At 43.3% G+C, this 23,770-nt stretch overlaps 1 protein-coding gene across 2 annotated transcripts in view; it reads right to left on the bottom strand.

The window, feature by feature from the left end:
• Window positions 1–3,086, bottom strand: part of armc3 (armadillo repeat containing 3) — a 172,832-nt gene extending 169,746 nt beyond the window's left edge. For both annotated transcript variants that reach the window (XM_043690441.2, XM_043690446.2), the window contains exon 1: window positions 2,967–3,086. The gene's annotated coding sequence lies outside the window, so the exon portion shown is untranslated. The remainder of the gene's footprint in view (window positions 1–2,966) is intronic.
• Window positions 3,087–23,770: the final 20,684 nt, after the last annotated feature.

Raw genomic sequence — 23,770 nt, 5'->3', positions numbered from 1 at the left:
TCTACTGAATTCAAATTCCATCATCTGCCATGAAAATGTCATCCCCAAAACATGACCAGGATCTCTGGATTACTAATCCAGTGGCAATACCACTGTGCCATTACATTGCAGGCAGTTTTTTGCCTCGGCTGCATTTGCTCTATATAAGCCATAGTCCCCTAGTTTGAAGCCAGCCAAAACATTATAGCCAAACTGTTATCCTCCTCATTCAGGCTTTGTGGTGTCTAGTTTTACATTCAAGCAGAGCATTAGAAACAGGAACAGGACCTCACACCCGCTCCACGGCAGGCGGGTCTGTCTGTCGGTCGGTGTCCGTCGGTGTCTGTCTGTCTGAACCTGAAATATACTCAAAGATTCTGCCCACAGCTCTCTGCAGCAAGGAGTTCCAAGATACTCACATCCCTCTGAGAAATGAAATTCCACCCAATCACAGTCTTAAATTGTTGTCCTTAATTCTGACGCTATGCCCTTTAGTCCACGACGCTCCCATAAGGGGAAAATCCTCTCAACATTTACCCTGTCAAACCTTTTAAGAATTCTATAAATTTCAATTAGACCACCTCTCATTTGTCTAAATTCCAATGGGTAGAGTCCCAAACTGTTTAATATTTGCTTATAAGACAATCTCTCCATACCATGGATCATCCTAGTGAGCCTTCTCTGAACTGCCTCTGAGAAAATGATCCTTTCATTTCATTTCATTAAGAGGATCAAAACTGTTCACAGTATTCCAGATGTGGTCTCACCAGCACTTGTACAGTTGCAGTAAGACTTGCCCACTGTTATATTCCAATCCTTTGAAATCATGGTCAACATTCCAATAGCCTTCCCCGATTACCTATGCACCTGTGATAGCTTTCTGTGCTTCATGCATAAGTACCTCCAAGTCTCTGTGTAGCAACTTGCTGAATTTTTTCTCCTTTTACTGTTTTTTCTCCTCCCTTCCAAAATGTACAATCTCACAACTTCCCATGTTGTACTCCATTTGCCAACGTTTTGTCCACTTAACTGATCAACATCTCTCTGCAAACTGTGTGTGTACCTCTCACAAATTGCCTTGCCAATTATTTTTGTACCATCTGCAAATTTGGCTAAGGTACATCCAATTCCTTCTTCCAAGTTGTTTGTTGTAAACAGATGCAATCTAAGCACTGCTTCATGTGGAGTACTGGTCACAAAAATCATCAAACTGAAGAACTCTTATTCCCACTCACTGTTTCCAGGCCATTAGCCAATTCTCTATCCATGTACTACCTCCAACACGTAGGGTCTCGATCTTATGACTTAGCATTTGTGAGGTATCTTGTCAAACACCTTCTGGAAGTCCAAATACAACAGGCTCCCCTCTATCCATCTCTAGTTGAGACTTCCTTGAAAACTCAAGTAAATTAGTCAGACATGGCTTCTATTTCATAAAGTCATACTGACTCTGCTTGATTAAATTATGACTTTTCAAATGTTCTGCTATTACTTCCTTAATAATTGATTCTGATTTTTTTTAAACAAGTGATGTTTAGCTAATCAACCTATAGTTTTCTGCTCTTTGCCTCATTTCCTTTTAGAAAGAGTGTCGCATAAGCAGTTTTTGGTACTTCACCAAAAGCAGAGGATTTGTTGGAAAGTTACAACCAATACTTCCATTATCTCAGTAGCTATCTCCTTTAAGATCCTAGGATGCAAGTATTCAGGGCCAGGGGACTTAGCTACTTTTTGCTTTTCTTTCCAAGCAAGAGCAATACTGTAGGCAACTCCGTGTGCTCAACCAAATATGATTTTTAAACCAGCAAACATCTATGTTTAAAAGTAGTATCTTCCTTTTTTTAAGTCCACAGTCCAAACATTAAGAAAATAATGCAGCCTGAACAACTTCAATATATTTGGCTGCTTATCGACAGCGCTGCTGCAGAGGGTTGGATTTCCCTTAACTTGGCACTAGATGTATAGATTTTAACCTTACTGCGAATCCTCTTCCAAGGATACCTACTTGGAGACGTTCTCCTCTCTGTACAACGTTTTCAGTGAGTCTCTCTTTGCCCTGAAGCTCTTCAGCCACATTCTGCACTCTCAGCTACCTTGCCCCCAATTTCTCTCTCCACCACCAAGATTCCCAGCCTGGTTGCTACCTGACCTGCTGTACTTTTCCAGCACAACACTCTTGATTCTGCTCTCCAGCATCTACAGTACTCACTTTTGCCAACGAGAATTATATTACCCTGGGATACCAGAAGTCCACATCACATCAATCACTAGATCATTGTAGTTAATGATTTTTAAGTAATTAACACAGTTGCAAAATCCAAACAGGTTTGTTTTGATTTGATAATTGGTACTTGCCCTGATAATGCTGGGCTCATGTTTCTTGCAACCCAGATTGAATAATCAAAACCCATTTAGTTGAGAGTTTAACATATTTGTCTTTTCGTCTTCGTCCCTATTGTAGCAATTACTACAAAACCAAAAACAATACTTCAAGTGCTATGACTTAATTTGCCTGGATGTCTCAGATGATACAAAATATTGCTTAGTTTTGCTGAGTTTTTTTGATAAGGAGAAAGCAACCCCCAAGTTATTATTGGATACATTTCAAAATTATCAACGAATAGAATCACTGGCAACAAGGGTAACTCTAATCCCTATGATTCTTTGCCATAAATGTAATAATCTTCAAAAAAAAAACTACTGGGGAAACTTAGCATGGTCTTAGAGCATCTGTAGAAATACTTTGAGTCCGGCGACCCTTCATCAGTGTTTAATATGACTCTCCTGGTTTACAATGGAGGACATGACAGCATTAACCGACAGTGACACCGCCAATGGCCACAGCACCTGCGCCTCCGGGACCGGGTAACAGACAGGACTCTCCATAAAGTCAAAGGAAATAAATCTAGAGTAAGTCAGTCAATCAATCACAGATTGGTAGCCGGCTCTACACACACCATGCGGGACAAGCCAGTCCGAACACTCACCTGGATCCACACAGCGATTCCCAGCGCCAGGCCGCAACCGGCCGGTTGCCAGGCGACAAAACAACACTGCGCGAGCCCGCGCATGAAGCGAAGCGAGCGCGGAGTTAGATTCTGTTTGAAGGTAAGAGATTGATTCAGGAGTGGGGAACACAAGTGGTGAGGCTGCTGAGTTTTCCCATTTAAACTCCTCTGGCCGCACCTTTTACACTTAGAGGTGTGTTTGACACTAAAACTGAGGGATTAGATTTTCACAACTACACTATCTGTTCTTTCAGTTTTTGTTCCCCTGAAGATGGTTAACGAAATATAAACTGCAATTTAATTCCACTCGCGGAAATCCCTCTCAGTAATGTAATGTTGTCTTATTATCCTACCTGAGTGCTTCTTTTCACCCCTTGGGCAATTTCTCTCCATCTGCTGTTTTTTTTTTAAAATAAGTATCTTCTACAACTCCAAACCTTATAATTTGAGCTTTTAAAACTATTTTAAGATTCAAGAATGTTGACAATTACTGGATACAAGAGGTTACATGAAAATATTCTAAGAAAACTAAAGTAATAATTGTCTCAAAATGAAGGATTAACTACCACGACATTCTCAACTAGAATTTAACACCCTTCATTCCTTCGATTAGCTTATGATATCAGTATCTGGAAAATGTTGTTTAATTCAAACTAATTTTGTTAATTCTTGACACTTTGATCATACTAACCAAAGAAAGTGTTCAACTTTACAATACTTCTTGTTAAGTCCTCCATCATCGACCAGCTGAGTCTGCTCTGATGTGCTGCCCCTGCCAGAACAAGAATCGCCACTCTTTGGCGCTATCTTGCTTCCACTGATGCCTCTACCACTAAGAGGTCTGGCTGGACCTTGCCAATGTAGGCGCCATCAGGTACCGCAGAGGCCCAAACTTGACCCTGCCGCCAACATGAGTCTGCTTCCAGCCCACCTTACTGATGCAGATGCTGCCAATGCAGTCAGGTCTTATAGTGGGCCAAACCTCCCCTCCATCCCTGCCTCCATGAATCTGCACACAGACGCCCGCTCATACGGTCACACATACACCCCCACACACCCTCTCTCACAGACTTATACCCCATTACACTCACACACATACACACATTCTCTCACAGGCACTCATAACTCCCCCCACCCCCCCACTCCACACACATACACACACACACACACACGCACACGCACACACACATATAAGTTTGTGGGATGAATTTGTTCCTGCAGAATTACATTTTACTTTGTTCAAAAACTGCAAGAATCCAAGTAGGATCCTGTAAATCTGTTTTTTAGATTAGAATCAGTCTGACCATTGTGACACAAACATCGTCACACAGGGCAGCTTGCACCTTCAATGCATTATCTGGGCCAACATGGCACCAATTGTTAAAATTCACTTGAGAATGTAACTTTTTTAAAAAAGTGTTACAATTTACATATGAAAGAACTGACACCACACAGTCATTCTAAAAGACGAGAGACTTAACAAACAATCCAGGCCTTTTTCAATGTATAATTTCAGTTACATCACACTGTAAGCTTTTGCTAAAGATTCTGTGTCTTAAAATCTTATTCTCCACAACCACCTGATGGAGTAGCACTACAAAAGCTGGTGCTTCCAAATAAATCTGTTGGACTATAACCTGATGTTGTGTGATTTTTAATTTTGTACACAGTGGCTCAGTGGTTAGCACTGCTGCCTCACTGCATCAGCGTCCCAGGTTCGATTCCAGCGTCAGGCGACTGTGTGGAGTTTGCACATTCTCCTCGTGTCTGCATGGGTTTCCTCCTGGTGCTCCGGTTTCCTCCCACAGTCCAAATATTTGCCGGTTAGGTGAATTGGCCATGCTAAATTGCCCATCATAGCAGGTGCATTAGTCAAAAGGGAAATGGGTCTGGGTGGGTTGCTCTTCGGAGGGTTGGTGTGGACTGGTTGGGCCGAAGGGCCTGTTTCCACACTGTAGGGAATCTAATCTACACCCCAGTCCAACACTGGTATCTCCAAATCCATGAATCTATGCTGGATACTGATGCTGCCGGGAACCCAAACTAACCTCCACTGCAGCAGGCATGAATTGGCGCTAGGACCGGCTCATCAATGCAGAAGCGCTGGGCCAACTCGCTGACCGCCATAAGTCAGCATTGAGCTCAATCACCCCTGCCAAGCTATTGCTGTGACAATAGCAGCTGAGTGAAAAGAAGAAAAGATGCTGAAAGGAAAGTGAATGAAGCAGATGAGCCCTACTCCTTATGCCAGTCCTAAATAGTAATCCTCTTACTTTTAAAATTATGCCCCCACATTCTAGACTACCCAGCCCAAAGCTTATCATCTGTATCTACCTTGACTGTCTCTTTAAGTATACTGGAGTTTCCACTCGATCAACTGTCTAGGGTTTCACAGAATGAGAATATATGCCACTTTTGCCTAACCTCTCTTCATAGGTCAGTCCCATCAACCCAACAACAACATAGAACAGTATAGCATAGAAATGGGCCTTTTGGCCCAAATGTCAGTGCTGACCATGATGCCATTCTAAGCCAATCCCATCTGCCTGCAAGTGACACATGTCCCTCTATTTCTTCTGTCTGTCTAAATGCCTCTTAAACATATCTGCTTCTATCAACTCCCCTGACAGCATATTCCAACCACTTATCACACTGTAAAACTGGCCTTGCATATCTCCTTTAAACTATCCCCTGTATGTTAAACTTACGTACCCGAGTATTTGACATTACCCATCCTGAGTAAAAGACTCAACTGTCCATCCTAACAAGCCTTTCATAATTTTATATTCTTCTCTCAGATTGCCCTTCAGCCTCTGATGTTTTAGCAAAAACAAGCCAAGTTTGTCTAACCTCTCCTTACAGCTAATACACTCCAATCCAGGCAACGTCCTCATTTAAGAGTCAAAAAGCGGAGCAGGACAATCGAAATTTCAGGCAATAAGCCTTTCATCAGGAGTGTGGAGGGTAAAGAGGACAGCGATAAATAATGAGGTGGGAAGGCGATAGGTGGATGTAGATGGGGAGTAGTTGTGATAGGTTGGTGGGGAGGGTGGATTGGATAGGGAAGAAGGAAGATGGGCAGGTCATGAGGGCGGTGCCATGTTGGAGGGTTGAATCTGGGATGAGGTGGGAGGGGAGGGGAGAATTGGAAACTAGACAAATTTACGTTGATGCTATGTGATTGAAAGGTCCCAAAGTGTAAGATGAGGCATTCTTTCTCCAGTTGGTGGTTGGCTTTGAATTGGTGGTGGAGGAGGCCCAAGATTTTAATGTCCTTGGGGGATTGGGAGGGGGAGTTGAAGTGGTCGGCCAGAGGGCAGTGGGATTATTTGGTGCGTGTGTCCCTGAAAAACTCCACAAGTTGACATCCTGTCTTTCCCAATGTAAAGAAGACCACATCGAGAGCAAAGGACGCAGTAGATGAGGTGGATGGATGTACAGGAAAATCTCTGCCAGATTGGCGGAATACAGGGTTAATGGTTAATGGTAGGGTTCTTAGTCAGGTGGAGGAACAGAGGGATCTTGGGGTCTATGTACATAGATCTTTGAAGGTTGCCACTCAGGTGGATAGAGTTTGTAAGAAGGCCTATGGAGTATTATCGTTCATTAGCAGAGGGATTGAATTCAAGAGTCGTGAAGTGATGTTGCAGCTGTACAGGACTTTGGTTAGGCCACAGTTGGAGTACTGTGTGCAGTTCTGGTCGCCTCACTATAGGAAAGATGTGGAAGCTTTGGAGAGGGTGCAGAGAAGATTTACCAGGATGTTGCCTGGAATGGAGAGGAAGTCGTACGAGGATAGGTTGAGAGTTCTCGGCCTTTTCTCGTTGGAACGGCGAAGGATGAGGGGTGACTTGATAGAGGTTTATAAGATGATCAGAGGAATAGATAGAGTAGACAGTCAGAAACTTTTTCCCCAGGTAAAACAGAGTGTTACAAGGGGACATAAATTTAAGGTGAAGGGTGGAAGGTATAGGGGAGATGTCAGGGGTGGGTTCTTTACCCAGAGAGTGGTGGGGGCATGGAATGCGCTGCCCGTGGGAGTGGTGGAGTCGGAATCATTGGCGACCTTTAAGCGGCATTTGGATAGGTACATGGATGGGTACTTAATCTAGGTTAGAAGTTCGGCACAACATCGTGGGCCGAAGGGCCTGTTCTGTGCTGTATTGTTCTATGTTCTATGTGAAAAGAAGCTTTGGGGATTTGAATGGAAGTAAGGGGGAAGGTGTGGGTGCGGGTTTTATACGTCATGTGGTGGCAAAGGAAGGTGGAGGGTGGGTTGGTGGAGGGCGTTGACCTAATAAATAAATCGCAGGGGGAATGACCTCTGCAGAACGCAGATAGGGGTGGAGAGGGAAACATATCTTTGGTGGTAGGGTCTGACTGTAGGTGGAGGATAATGCACTGCATCCAAAGATTAGTGAGGTGGAAGGTGAAGACCAGCAAGGTTCTATCTTTATTGCGGTTAGAGGGATGGGGTTCGAGGACAAAGGTACGAGAAGTGGAGAAGATGCTTTGGAGGGCATTGTTAATCACATGGGAGGAGAAATTGCGGTCCTTGAAATAGGAGGCCATTTGGTATGACCAGGGGTGGAACTGCTCCTCGTGGGAGCAGATACAGTGGAGGCACAGGAATTGGGAGTACATTTTTACAGGAGGGAGTTGGGAGAAGGAGTAGTCAGTGGGTTTGAAATAGATGTCCATGTAGAGTTGGTTGCTGGAAATGGAGACAGAGAGGTCCAGGAACAGGAGGGAGGTGGTGGAGATGGTCCATGTGAACTTAAGGTCAAGGTACAAGGTTTTGGTGAAGTTGATGAACTGTTCAAACTCCTCGAGAGAACATGAGATGGCACCAATACGGTCATCAATGTAACGGAGAAAAAGATTGATAATGGGTGCATCTGGGAAAATGAACAGTGAAATTCACAACTAATTTTGGAGAAACTGTTGAGCGAAATTCACAGCACAGAATCAGATACATTAATTGTTGTTTTAAGTCTGTCCAAGAGAAAGGCTGCAGTAGTGAGTATAGTGGATTCTTTCTTGATTATATGTTTTTGGAGATAAGTCTCTTGAGTAAACTTAAAATATAAGCCATAGCTACTTATTTAACCTGGGGCAGTGTTTGTAGAGGAATAAGACGGTGTTATTTTCTGGGTCTGTAGATTGTGAAGGAGCAAAAATGGCTTTTGCAGTGATATGTACTTCTTGTCAGATGTGGGAGTTTAAAGAGAGTTTAAAGGTTACTGCAGATTATATCTGCCATAAATGCTGTTGGATGCGAATCTTATCAGATCGAGTGGATCGGCTGGAGAGACAGATAGATAGAAGCGATAAGGAATTTGCAACAGCAACAGTATGTGATGGATGGCAGTTGTAGGAAGGGGGAAAAGTCTCAGATACAGTCATAGAGATGGGTTAACTCCAGGAAGGGTAAGAGAGGTAGGCAGCTAGTGCAGGAGTCTTTTGTGGATATACCCATTTCAAACAGGTATGCTGTTTTGGAAAATGTAGGGGGTGATGGATTCTCAGGGAAACATAGCACGAACAGCGAGTTTCTGGTGTTGAGACTGGCTCTAATGCAACGAGGGGTACATTGGCTTCCAAGAGATCAATTGTGGTAGGGGTTTCTGTAGTCAGAGGGACAGACAGACGTTTCTGTGGCCAGCAGAGAAAAAGCAGAATGGTGTGTTGTTTCCCTGGTGCCAGGATCAAGGATGTCTCAGAGAGGGTGCAGAATGTTCTCACAGCGGAGAGGGGCCAGCAGGAGGACATTGCCAACATTGGAAGGGAAAAGGTTGAGATTCTGAACGGAGATTACAGAGAGTTAGGCAGAAATTTAAAAAGGAGGTCCTCAAGGGTAATAATATCTGAATTACTCCCAGTGCTACGAGCTAGTGAGAGCAGGAATAGGAGGATAGAACAGATGAATGCATGGCTGAGGAGCTTGTGTATGGGAGAAGGAATCACATTTTTGGATCTTTGGGATCTCTTTTGGGGTAGAAATGACCTGTACAAGAAGGACGGATTGCACCTAAATTGGAAGGGGACTAATATACTGGCAGTGAAATTGGGAGGATTTAAACTAGCAAGGTGGGAGGGTGGGACCCAGGCAGACAGGTACAGCTGAGAACAGAAGTGAGTCAAACAGTCAGGACATGCAAGGACAAGGTAGGACTAACAAATTAAACTGCATTTATTTCAATGCAAGGGGCCTAACAGGGAAGGCAGATGAACTCAGGGCATGGTTAGGAACATGGGACTGGGATATCATAGCAATTACAGAATCATGGCTCAGGGATGGGCAGGACTGGCAGCTTAATGTTCCAGGATACAAATGCTGCAGGAAGGATAGAAAGGGAGGCAAGAGAGAAGGGGGAGTGGCATTTTTGATAAGGGATAGCATTACAGCTGTGCTGAGGGAGGATATTCCCGGAAATACATCCAGGGAAGTTATTTGGGTGGAACTGAGAAATAAGAAAGGGATGATCACATTATTGGGATGGTATTATACACCCCCTAATAGTCAGAGGGAAGTTGAGAAACAAACTTGTAATGAGATCTCAGCTATCTGTAAGAATAGTAGGTAGTTATGGTCGGGGATTTTAACTTTCCAAACATCGACTGGGACTGCCATCGTGTTAAAGGTTTAGATGGAGAGGAATATCTTCAGTGGGTACAATACAATTTTCTGATTCATTTTGTGGATGTACCTACTAGAGAAGGTGCAAAACGTGACCTACTCTTGGGAAATAAGGCAGGGCAGGTGACAGAGATGTCAGTGGGGGAGCACTTTGGGGCCAGCAACCATAACTCTATTCGTTTTAAAATAGGGATGGAAAAGAATAGACCAGATCTAAAAGTTGAAGTTCTAAATTGGAGAAAGGCCAGTTTTGACGGTATTAGGCAAGAACTTTTGAAAGCTGATTGGAGGCAGATGTTCGCAGGTAAAGGGACGGTTGGAAAATGGGAAGCCTTCAGAAATGAGATAACAAGAATCCAGAGAAGGTATATTCCTGTCAGGGTGAAAGGGAAGGCTGGTAGGTATAGGGGATGCTGGATGACTAAAGAAATTGAGGGTTTGGTTAAGAAAAAGAAGGAAGCATATGTCAGGTATAGACAGGATAGATCGAGTGAATCCCTTGAAGGGTATGAAGGAAGTAGGAGTATGCTTGAGAGGGAAATCAGGTAAATTATCATTTATCTGAAATTGTCGGGACCAGCTTTTTTCAGGAATTCGGAATTTTTCGAATTTCAGAATAAGTGACAGTTTGATGGTGAAATTTTTAAAAGTCTTACCGGAGGAGCAGACTTACTAAGTAAACACAGGCCGACCGGTGCTGGGCCACACCCCCCCTCCCCACCATGTCACATTGGAGTGACACGCATAGAGTGGGTGTTGACTTGTTAATGAGAAAAAAACTTCACAAAAAAACCTTCGGATTTTAGAGCTTTTCAGATTTTGGAATTTCAGATAAAGGATCGTCTCCCTGTATTAAGAAAATCAAGAGCATATTCTGGGAAGTGCTTATATAGCGAGAGCAGGACTGTGCTTTGATTCAGTGAATTGTACGATATGGTAAATGCCAGGAATAAGGTTTTTTTGCTGAAATCCATGTAGGACAGTAAAAGAAGACAGTGTGTATGATGGTAAAAATAAGTGAGGACCCAATTGTACAAGGAATTATTGGACAAAACCAGGAGGCATTTGCTGAACATAAGCATAATTGTGGACAGATGCAAGGGGAGGTGTGTATACAAGGCCCAGATTCAAAGCCCCAAAAGCAGTATGTATGCTCCAAGCAGGCTGAAGGTGATATAGAAAATGTAGTGCAAAGTCTGGTAGCACAAGGGGCATTAAGGTGAGTCACCTCTACAAACAATTCACTCATCATGCCAGTAAATAAACTGGATGGGAGTTGGTGACTGACCATTGATTATCAAGAGTTAAATAAGGTAACACTCTTAATGGCACCCACAGTGGCTACTAGTACCAAAAGCATGATTGAATAGAGTGACTCTGCACAGTGGTTTATGGTGCTGGATATAAGTAATGGATTTTGGGCAATACCCTTGAACAAGGAGTGCCGGCATGAATTCACATTTTCCCTAAGGGACAGCAATACACATGGATTTCACAACTCCCCATCAAAATTTCATCAAGGGTTGAGCAATGGGTTGTTGGATTTCTGTAGGCCAGACTGCCTGATACACTTTGTTGATGATTTGCTTTTGCAAACAAGAACATTACCAGATCCTGAATGAGTTGTTGCAACTACTAAAGGAGCTTGGGTTAAAGCTCAATACTACAAAAGCTCACATCGTTAGACAAAAAGTTAGTTATTTGAGTTTGGTATTAACCCCAGGAGAGAGAGAAATAAATAAGCAATGTATTGACATGCAATTTGGCTCCCCATTCCTACAGATATTAAGGACTAAGATCATTTTTGGGTCTGAGATGGGATGGAGGTGGCTGCAACAGATTGTACAATATCGCAGTCATATTGCATGGTCAGTTGAGACCAGTAGCCTATACCTCACACATGCTCACACCTGCATACCAGGAATACACTGCATTTGTTGGCAGTGTTCTGGACAGTACAACATTTTACCTACATTGTAGCATTGAACCCATTAACAATTTTGATGGAATATACATCCACTCACATGCTACTGGATGGACATATTAACGATGGCACAGTGAGCCAAAACAGTTATTACAAGAGGTAAAAAGAATTGAAAGCACAACCATGTTAGCAGATAACTTAATTCACTGGGGACATTCCGTGAGTATCTGGTGGTGATAGCAAATGATCCCAAGGGACCATCAGTCTCAAACCAAAAGGCGGGAATACTGGTAAAGAGAACACAGAGAATACCCAAGATGAGACAGACAGAGACAGAAATAGGAGGACAGCAAGGGAATGTCAAATCACCCCTTAAAAAAATGTTGATGGCTGCTCATCTGTACAAGGTAGAGAATGAAGAACATGTTATGGGATTTAATGGAAGATGAATGGGGTTGGGAAGTGGAGAGTATCGCTCTGAAGTTGCCAAAAACAATGGCTGCACAATCAGCTGAGTTAGCAGCAGTGGTGTATATAGTACGTCACACAGACAAGGTTCTCCCAGGGTCCACCATTTATTCCGATAGCATGCACATATATGCCCTTGTGGGAAGTGAGAGGTTTTGTGTTAGCTGAAAGAAAGGCCTTACCCTTGACCCCCTTGCTGAAACATATTTTTGATAAAGCACAAGGAAAGGAATGTGGGGTTGCAGAAGTAAAAGTTCATTAAAAATTGTCACCAGAATTAATAAAAAGGCAGATGAATTGGCTGAACAAGGGGCAATAGCTGGAGAAGAATGGCAACCACAGATAGAGGAAATAAGAGCACAGAAAGATCAAGGTGCAACCCCAATTGATTTAGCAGGGGAACAAAGAAAGGATAAAGAATTACAAAAGTATTGGAAATGAGAGAGTTAGAGGAATATAAGGAATAAAAAGCCATACACATTAAGGAGTATGTGGTACTGGAGGTTTGTGGTACCTGAGGCAGACTGGAATCAGATGATTTATTGGTACCACGATATATACACTAAGAGATGGAGAACACTTTGGATAGATTAAAGGAAGTATATTAATGGTCATGAATGAAAGGAGATGTGGGATCTTACATACAAAATTTGTGCTGAGTACAACTTTGACAAATATGTTACGAAGGGAGCTTTGGGACACACTAGACCCATGGAAGGACTCTGGATTGACCTGCAAATAGGCTAGGTGACACCTCTTCCCACAACCACAAGAGAATATAAGTACATCCGGGTGATCACGTATACCTTTACTAAATGGGTGGAAGCATTGGGCGGCACAGTGGTTAGCACTGCTACCTCACAGCACCAGAGACCCAGGTTCAATTCCCGCCTCAGGTAACTGTCTGTGTGGAGTTTGCACATTCTCCCCATGTCTGCGTGGGTTTCCTCTGGGTGCTCCGGTTTCCTCCCACATTCCAAAAATGTGCACGTTAGGTGAATTGGCCATGCTAAACTGCCCGTAGTGTTAGGTGAAGGGGTATGTAGGGGTGGGTTGCTCTTCGGAGGGTCGGTGTGGACTTGTTGGGCTGAAGGGTAAGTAATCTCATCATTCCCAACCCGCATGAATCCAGCAAAAATGACAGCAAAGATCTTGCTTGAGAAGTTGAAGTTCTAAATTGAAGAAAGGTCAGTTTTGACAGTATTAGGCAAGAATTTTCAAAAGCTGATTGGGGGCAGATGTTCACAGGTAAAGGGACGGCTGGAAAATGGGAAGCCTTTAGAAATGAGATAACAAGAGTCCAAGGATAGTATCCTCCTGTTAAGGTAAAAGGGAAGGCTGGTAAGTATAGGGAATGCTGGATGACTAAAGAAATTGAGGTTTTGGTTCAGAAAAAGGAAGCATATGTCAGGTATAGACAGGATATATTGGGTGAATCCTCAGAAGAGTATAAAGGCAGTAGGAGTATACTTGAGAGAATTCAGGAGGGCAAAAAGGGGACATGAGATAACTTTGGCAAATAGTTAAGGAGAGCCAAAGGATTTTTACAAATACATTAAGGACAAAAGGATAACTAGGGAGAGAATAGGGCCCCTCAACGATCAGCAAGGCAGCCTTTGTATGGAGACACAGGAGATATTAAACGAGCATTTTGCATCAGCGTTTACTGTGGAAAAGGACATGGAAGATATAGAATGTAGGGAAATAGATGGTGACAACTTGCAAAATGTCTGTACTACAGAGGAGGAAGTGCTGGATGTCTTGAAATGCATAAAAGTAGATAAGTCCCCAGGACCTGATCAGGTGTAGCCAAACATTCTGTGGGAAGCTAGGGAGGTGATTGTTATGCCTCTTGCTAAGATTTTTGTATCATCTGATAGCCACAGGTGAGGTGCCGGAAGACTGGAGGTTGGCTAACATAGTGCCACTATTTATGAATAGTGGTAAGGACAAACCAAGGAACAATAGACAGATGAGCCTGACGTTGGTGGTGGGCAAGTTGTTGGAGGGAATCTGAAGGGACGGGATGACCATGTATTTGGAAAGGCAAAGACTGATTAGAGATAGTCAACATGGCTTTGTGCATGGGAAATCATGTCTTACAAATTGATTGAATTTTTTGAAGAAGTAACAAAGAGGATTGATGAGAGCAGAGTGATAGACATGATCTATATGGACTTCAGTAAGGCGTTCGACAAGGTTCCCCATGGAAGACTGGTTAGCAAGATTAGATCTCACAGAATACAGGAGAAGGAGCCATTTGGATACAGAACTGGCTCAAAGGTAGAAAACAGAGGGTGGTGGTGAAGGGTTGTTTTTCAGACTGGAGGCCTGTGACCAATGGCGTGCCTCAAGGATTGGTGCTGGGTCCACTATTTTTTGTCATTTATATAAAAGATTTGGATGTGAGCATAAGAGGTATACTTAGTAAGTTTGCAGATGACACCAAAATTGGAGGTGTAGTGGACAACAAAGAAGGTTACCTCAGATTACAACAGGATATGGATCCGATGGGTCAATGGGCTGAGAAGTGGCAGATGGAGTTTAATTCAGATAAATGCGATGTGCTGCATTTTGGGAAAGCAAATCGTAGCAGGACTTATACACTTAATGGTAAGGTCCTAGGGAGTGTTGCTGAACAAAGAGACCTTGGAGTGCAGGTTCATAGCTCCTTGAAAGTGGAGTTGCAGGTAGATAAGATAGTGAAGAAGGTGTTTGGTATGCTTTCCTTTATTGGTCAGAGTATTGAGTACAGGAGTTGAGAGGTCATGTTGCAGCTGTACAGGACATTGGTTAGGCCACTGTTGGAATACTGCATGCAATCCTAGTCTCCTTCCTATCAGAAAGATGTTGTGAAACATGAAAGGATTCAAAAAAGATTTACAAGGATGTTGCCAGGGTTGGAGGATTTGAGCTATCAGGAGAGGCTGAACAGGCTGGGACTGTTTTCCCTGGAGCGTTGGAGGCTGAGGGGTGACCTTATAAAGGTTTACAAAATTATGAGGGGCATGGATAGGATAAATAGACAAAGTATTTTCCCTGGGATCGGGGAGTCCAGAACTAGAGGGCATAAGTTTAGGGTGAGAGGGGAAAGATATAAAAATGATCTACGGGGCAGCTTTTTCACACACAGGTGGTGCGTGTGTGGAATGAACTGCCAGAGGAAGTGGTGGAGGCTAGTACAACTGCAACATTTAAAAGGCATCTGGATGGGTATATGAATAGGAAGTGTTTGGAGGGATATGGGCTGGGTGCTGGCAGGCGGGACTAGATTGGGTTGGGATATCTGGTCGGCGTGGACAGGTTGGACCGAAGGGTCTGTTTCCATGCTGCACATCTCTATGACTCTATGACTCCCTGACTCTAAGGTGTTCACTTGCTGGGGTTTACTCGGGAATATCACGTCAGACCAGGGAATCCATTTCACTGCTCAAGAAATGCCATTGTAATGACATTGTTGGGAATTAAACATTCCATTTGGGTCCAATCCAATGGAAAAATCGAAAGAATGAATCGAACTTTGAAGAATATGCCAGCCAAAGTGGTGCAGCAGCACCAGACTACTTGGCTCATGGTTCTCCTTTATGTCCTGATGATAATAAGAAGTACTGTAGCCTCTTCCACAGCATTCATACCTTATGGATTGATGACAGGCCAAGAAATGTGTGGTTTTGAACCACCACTGTGCCTATACCAATCGGAATCAGAAGTGCATGATATTCTCAAAGATAAATGGGTACAACAGCTAATTGAGAGAGTGAATTAATGAAATTATGTAGAAATTAATAACATGGGAAATAAAAAACACCACAGAGCAAAGTCCACTTTGATTCAAAAACAGAACCGATAGAGTTGCAGTTGAGCCAACAGGTCATGATATCAATACATTAAACCATATCATTCTTGACCCCTCGATGTGCTGGACCATACAAAGTTATAGATAAAGCCAGTCCATGAGGTGCTGCAGCCCCCGACAAGTGTGGCTGGAACCATATGAATCAGTTAAAACATTCGGAGGGGGACAAGATAGCTATCATCATTTACACATAATACCCAGAGAAACGAGATTTGGAGTGGGAATGGTTTGGGAACCCAGAGCAGAGAAACACGGGACCACGTCACCTGAACAAAATATAGATCCAGCAGACATGCTATTACCTCCTTGCTCCTTAGGGGTCAGATGGACTCCTCAGACTCACAAATGGAAAACAAAGGAAGAAAAAAAAAGGGGAATACAATGGATAAAACATCTGAGATGGGCTAGAGGGAGGGATGGACAGCTGAAGCCTATCCTAGATGTGCATGAATTGACCAATGATGTCTGAAGATTGAATCTGGAATAAAACTGTAAATAAGACCAGAAATTACAATTGATTTGCAGCAGATCAGGATAACGAGATGTAAATTATGGGAATACTATTTATTGAGAAAGTAAGATTAGGGATTACCATCACCCTCTTCCAATGCAATTCGGCCAACACATCCTCAGAAATGCATCATCTTCATCATCATTGGTGGTCCCTTACAGATGAGGATGACTCTTTTCCACTCAAGGTGAGTCCATAGGTGGCTGACCAATGTGGCTTGTGCAGGCTCTGTTACACGTGGGGTAGAGATGTTTGCAGGAAGAGGTGGTTGGGGCATTGGTCTGGCAGTGTGCCCCTTTTGTTGCTCTTGCCTTGCTTCTGCTTTTCTCAACAGCAAGTTTTGAGGTGTTTGATGCCTTCTCGAAAGCTCCTCCTCCACTTTGGACTGTCTTAGGTCAGTGATTCCCAGGTATCTGTTGGAATGCTGCACTTCACCAGTGAGGTCTTGATGGTATTAATGAAGCACTTCCTCTGCTCACCGGCTGTTTCAGAGCTGGGAGTAGAGCACCTGCTTGCCGAGTCTTATGTCAATCATGCGGACATGTGCCCAACCTATCGCAGCCAATCAAGGGTGGTCAGTGTCTCAATAGTGGGGATGTTGGTCTGGTTGAGGACGCTTATGTTGGTTCATCTTTCTTTCCAGTGGATTTGCAGGATTTTGTGCAGGCAGTGTTGGTGGTACTGCTCCAGCACTTGAGGTGCCTGCTGTAGACTGTCCACATCTCAGAGCCATTTCGAAGAGTAAGAACTATCATAGCTCTGTAGACCATGAACTTGGAGTCAAATATGATGTTGTTGTCCTCAAACACCCTTTCCTCAGGTGGCTGAAGGCTGCGCTGGCACACTAGTGGCAATCAATAGCTACTTAGGCTGACAGGACACTCCCGAGGTATTGGAAGTGATCAACGTTCAATCTGGACCTTGATAATCCGGAGTTCACTGCACACTATTGGTTGGTGGAGGACATTCAGCTTGTGGATGTTCAGTGTAAGATGCATGCTCTCATATATCTCCATAAAGGTGCTAACGATGGTCTGGAGTACATCCTCTGAGATTGCACATATGCAAGCATCATTTGCGTACTGCAGCTCAGTGACACTGGTTAGGGTGACTGATATTGGGTTGAAAGCAGGGAAGGTTGAATAATTTTCTGCTGGTTTTGTAAATTAGCTCCACTCTAGCAGGGAGCTTGTAGGCGGTGAGGTGAAGCATTGCAGCAAGGTAAATCGAGAACAGTGTTGGGGCAATGACACAGCCCTGCTTGACACTGGCCTGAGTATGGAATGGGTCAGTGGAACTGTCTGTCATTACTACGACTTCCATGTCATCGTGAAGGAGGCGAAGGATGGTGGAAAATTTCATCGTGCAACCAAAGTGGAGAAGAATGCTCCGTAATGTTTCCCAATTGATGATGTCAAAGGTCTTTGTAAGTTCGAAGAAGGTCATGTACAGGAGTAGGTTCTTTTCTCTGCATTACTCCTGCAGCAGTCACGTGATGAAAATCATGTCTGTAGTGCCTCTCTGTGGCTGAAAGCCACACTGATTCTGGGAGGGGGTCCTCAGCCGCAGGGGGGAGACAGTTCAGGCAACTTATGACCAATGGTCAACAGCAGGGAGATTCCCCTGTAGTTACCACAGATGGACCTGTTCCCTTTTTTGAAAATGCTCATTTCAGAGCTCTTTTGGGATGCCCTCCTCCCTCCAAATAAGGCAGAAAAGGGCATGTAGCTGCAGCAGGGGCTCTTTGCCTCCTCACTTCAATGCCTCAGCAGGGATACCGTCTGCTCCAGCACCTCGTAGTTCTTAAAGCTGGCAGATGGCCTTCTGTGTTTCATGCAGGGCTGGGTATTGCTGAGCTTGTGGTGTGTAGCGTGTTGTGGGATGCATTCATGGATACTTGGATCGACTACAGAGTCTTGATTGAGGAGGTCTCTGAAGTGCTCACCCCAGTGTTGTTTGATGACTTCTTTGTCTTTGATAAGAGTCACTCCATCCTTGGCTAGCAGTGGGGTTGGGCCTTGAGTGCTTGGTCCGTAATTGACCTTAACAGCATAGAAGAAACCATGCATGCCGTAATTGTCAGCCATTCGTTGGGCCCCTCCAGTGATTTCTCTATCCACCTTTCTGTGTGTCATGCGTTTGTCCTTGGATCTTGGTCATTAGTCGTCTGTAGACCTGCCTTTTCTCTTGAGTGCAGTTGCTGTTTTATGCTCAAAAGCCATGCCATGTACTTCCAGCTTTGGATCTCCTGATCATTCTCATTAAACCAATCTTGATGTTTTCTGGTTGAGTGACTGAATTTTTGCTGGCATTGATGATGGCAGTCTTGAGGGGAGACCAGAGGCTGTTAGGAGCCTGCTACTCGGTGTTGCTAAGAGTGGCTGGTTTGTGGAGAGGAGTTGGCTTTATGAGGCTATTTTTTTCCCGGGTCTTTGAGTGCCTTAATGTTGAACTTCTTGCTGCACTGCTTCTGTTGTCTCTGCCATGTTGGGGCTATATTTATGTTGATCTTGGCTCAGATCAGGTTTGGACCAGCAGTTGTTGGCTCCTATCCTTGGCGTGAGTGATTTTTATATTAAGGCTGGAGTAGAATTCCTCCTTGTCCTCAGCTGCTGCATTGAACGTTGGTGCATATGCACTGAATACTGTGCCATACCAGTTCCAAGCAATGGTGAATCAGAGTGTCACAAGATGTTTACTTATTCCACAAGGGGAGTCTTTGAGTTGGTCCACCAGCTTGTTTTACATGGTAAAGCCAAGTCCACGGATGCAGTGCTCTTTATTCAGCCTTGCCTTTCCAGAGAAAGGTGTATCACCACCTTTCTCTCTGAGCTGTCCTTTCCCGGCCTGCAGGGTTTCAGTCAGGGCGGAGACATCAATATCATTAAGCCTGAGTTCCAAGGCAAGGATGGTAGTGCATTACATGGAGGGAAAGACCCATGCTGATCAGGCCACCGATTTGTATTATGAGGGAAAGAGGAAGGCGATGATTGAGTGTCTGCATAAAACATTAAGCATTGTGACAAATGTCATGGTAACCCTCACATGTTGGGATGGGATACATATTAGCCTGCAGATGAACAGCTCAGACATCAAGTCCTCATGCAGGTTATGACCGAAGGGACCTGCTCCATGATGGTGACGGCATTCCTTACTTGGTCTGAGATAGGAGTAGACTGCAGTCTCTCCTGCCCATCTCCTGTGGAATCAGATGGCCCGGTCAAGTGGGTCAGAGTGGTGAGTAAGCCTGAGCCTGACACTTTGGATATAGAGTCATTTCTACCTGAGGTAGATGAGTGGTGCAGGTGCCAGGGATCAGGGCCTTTCATACTGTATAGAGCTAACCCAATAAATACCACCACTACAACACCAGAAACAACCCTAGAACCAAGGTGTGGTGAATCTCAGAGAAACACTGGGGGAATAGGGTTAGTTTAGAAGAAACAGGAGAAATAGGATACAAGCATTTACAAATCGTGTTTAATCCATCAGACATAAATTGCCTGCCTGGTGTGAATACCCAGCAGCTCTTTGATCATTTGCTCCAGAGACAACAGTCATAGTGAATTTACATCAGAGCAGAAAAGAAAGAGAAGGGGGCTGATAGAATTAATGGGAGCTGGCTAAGCATCGGGGGTTGTGACTGTTAATCCACTTCCGCTATGTCGAGGGTGTTATCAGCTGCAATCTCTCCAGGAAAAGAAGAGGATAATTATAGAGCAGGGATATCAGGATTAGGAAAAGACTAGTAATATAAAAAGGCAAGCAGCACAGGTGATTCTGAACATCATCAAAATGTTGAGACCCCTTCAGAATATTACTCACCAGATCATAGACAGAAAGGCTCAGGTCATGGCATACAATAAGAAGGCAGCAGTTTACTCCACATGTATTAGTTGACTTCTGTCTATGGTTAGTACACGTATGTTGCAATTAAACACCTATAGAGTACTGGACTGGGTATCAGATGAGCGACTGAAGACATGGGTGGGGGAGAAGTTACCCAAGTGCCATCTCAGGAACCTCACTCTCACCAACCAAATCTTGAGTAGCTGTGATGATAACAAGGGTTAGTATTACATTGGTGCAGTGCTCCATATACCTATGCATGGGGATAATCTGACATACTTCCTAACATGGGTAAATACCAGGAAGCTATCACTGAATAACTCTCCAACCCATGCCAATTTATTTTCAGACGTTTCATCACCATACTAAGTAACATCATCAGTGAGTTTCCAGTGTAGCACTGATGGTATGGTGGAATGGCCCGCTTTTTATTTATGTGTTTAGGTTTCCTTGGGTTGGTGACATCATTTCATGTGGTGATGTCATTTCCTGTTCTTTTTCTCTGGGGGTGGTAAATGGGATCCAAGTCAATGTGTTTGTTGATGGAGTTCTGATATCAGGGTTCTTAGCAGAGACAGTAATGCATAGACTCGAACAAACAGCTCTGCCAACCATCCAACCCAAACTTTGGATCCGCTATGTGGATGACACCTCTGTCATCACTAAATGAAACAAATTATAGGAAACCTTCAAGACCATCAACAATACCCTTACTGGCATAAAATTCATGAAGAGGAGGAAAACAGCAACAAACTGCCATTCCTAGATGTCGCAGTAGAGTGAACAGCCAATGGGGAACTTCAAACCTGCGTCTACAGGAAAATAACACATATGGACCAAATACTGAACTACAGAAGCAATCATCCCAACATCCACAAACAAAGCTGCATTGAATTGAATTTATTGTCACGTGTACCAAGGCACAGTGAAAAGTTTTGTCTTACAAGTAATATAGGCAGATCACTGAGTTAAATAGCATAGATAAACAAATAATAGTTAACAACGGCAAAAACTAAAACACAGGTACAGGGGAATGTTAAGAGTTTGAGAGTCCATTCAGTCGTCTAATAACAGTAGGATAGAAATTGTTTCAAAACGGGCTGGTGTGTATGTTCAGGCTTCCATACTTTAGAACATTAGAACATGTGCATTAGAACATTATTTCAACAAGCCACCACACACTGCAGCACAGAGGAACTATGATGAGCAGAGGAAAATCACCTATGCAGCGAATTCAAAAAAAACAGGTACCCAATGAACACAGTCAGCAGATTTCTCAGCAACAAACCCAAACAACAGACAAAACGCGTCCATAAACCCTAGCCACTCTCCTCTACATCAAAGACATCTCAGAAATGACTGCCAGACTACTCAGACCTATTGGCATCATGGTAGCCCATAAACTGACCAACACACTAAAACAGCAGCTAATGAACTATACAGACAACAAGCAAAACTCATGTCATTTACACAATACCTTGCAAACAAACACTACATTGGACAAACAGGCAGAAAACTAGCCACCTGGATACATGAAGATCAACTGGCCACAAAAAGACATGTCCCACACTCACTAGTATCCTCACATACAGATGAGGAAGGACACCACTTTTACTGGGACAACACATCCATCTTAGGGACAAGCCAAACAGAGATGTACACAAGAATTCCTAGAAGTATGGTATTCCAATCGAAACTCTATCAATAAACACATTGACTTGGATCCCATTTACCACTCCCTGAGAAAAAGAACAGGAAATGAATCACCACAGGAAATGACATCACTAACCTAAACACATATATAAAAAGTGGTTACGGTGACGAAATATCCGAAAGCAAACCTTCCAGCTCAGCAAGCAAACTTACGTCCAGAACCCCAACCTGAGCTATAAATCTTCTCAAAACTCGCTTCTACATTAATCTAAAGGGGAGGAGTGGATTTGACCCAGTATCACCAAGGGGGAAACCACTGTCCAAAGGAAATGACTAGGGAAGGGCTAACTCAGTGTGGATTTGTCTCTTATAAGAACGGCTCATTTTCTATCCTGTCAGTGAATAACCAAACCTTTCTTAAGATGCCTTTGTAGGAGACACCTACTATATCGCTACAACAGCATCAGGATACCAAAAGGGAGGAACATGATGTGCCGTAGGATGTGGCTATCAGCGATATTTCCTCTGACTTGACCATTAGTCACCAAGTCTTCTTTAAGTCAGAACCCAGTAAGAAACTTCTCATATCTCTATCTGTCCAATCTAATGATACAGACCAGGGCGTATGGTGATTTATAGCTACTGAACTTCCACCTATTCCCCATTTCACTGCAGACTGGCTAAAGATCATTCTCGAGGCAAAGGAAATTATCCATAAATGGACTATATGCATGAAGGAAATTAAAAATCACACTGAAGAGGTGGATAAGGTCTTGGAGGGTCTAAGCTTTTGGAGTAAAATTTGGAATTGGGGGCTGAACACTCAGGTTCATTCATGGATCAGGATTATTTCTCACATGATTTCACTAATGCGATAATGTTATTGTAATGGTCTTATTGTGTTTGTTAAAACAGTAAATTAAGAAATAGAAGAGACTAACAACAGGGATTGGTCTCAGATGCCTAAAGATAGCTCGTATTGGAGAGGGTTTATAATAACTGCTTATTACGTTATAGAGTAGGAATAACATAGGTATAGCTAGTTTATAGAATTCCTTGTAACTCGCTCATTGTCATCTGCATTGATATTAAGCTTATTTTGTAAGATGTGGAAAACTATACTAATGTACTTGCCGCAGAACAAAAGGAAAATAACTAAGATATCGAAAAATGATTTGTAACTTTGATTATAAGTGTAATAATTTAAATGGCATCAACAAATAACACAGATGCTTTGCTGATGAAATACTAACCACTGTCTGAATGTAGCAAACCCAGTCGGGGTGATCCTCAGATGATCTTTGGATCAAAATCAGGGGAGATGTTAAAGAAGGCGAAAGATATGGGAATCAATATGAGATTTTACAGTAGACTAGAATGAGTTAATTGCAAGCTGGACGGAGGATATTGTAGATAGTGGTTCTCTAAGGTAAATAGGTTACCACATGCAAGCTGCAATTAGGAAGAATGAAAAGACTGACATTCCTGCTGCCATGAAAACCAATCAGGGGCTAAGTTATGGTTGAAAGCAAAGTGATTTGCTTAAAAAGCAAAATGATTTGCAGAAACCTAAGGTAATTATGAATGGTAAAACCATTTGGAATTGGACAAGTTTGTGGAGGCTGGTACAATTGCAACATTTAAGAGGCACTTCGATGGGTATATGAATAGGAAGGGTTTGGAGGGATATGGGCCGGGTGCTGGCAGGCGGGACTAGATTGGGTTGGGATATCTGGTCGGCATGGACGGGTTGGACCGAAGGGACAGTTTCCATGCTGTACATCTCTATGACTCAAGCAATTCCAAATAAGGAAATTGGAATGCTACTTGGCAGATCTGAACTATATAAATAGTAGCCCAGGAAACCCCCAATTTCACCAGG

The sequence above is a fragment of the Chiloscyllium plagiosum genome, unplaced genomic scaffold, assembly GCF_037043375.1.
Source record: "Chiloscyllium plagiosum isolate Xiang-an unplaced genomic scaffold, Cpla_swu_hap1 HiC_scaffold_5, whole genome shotgun sequence".
In the NCBI taxonomy this organism is placed as follows: domain Eukaryota; kingdom Metazoa; phylum Chordata; class Chondrichthyes; order Orectolobiformes; family Hemiscylliidae; genus Chiloscyllium; species Chiloscyllium plagiosum.
Note: the sequence above shows the minus strand (reverse complement) of the source record. Positions and strands in the feature narration are given on the sequence as shown.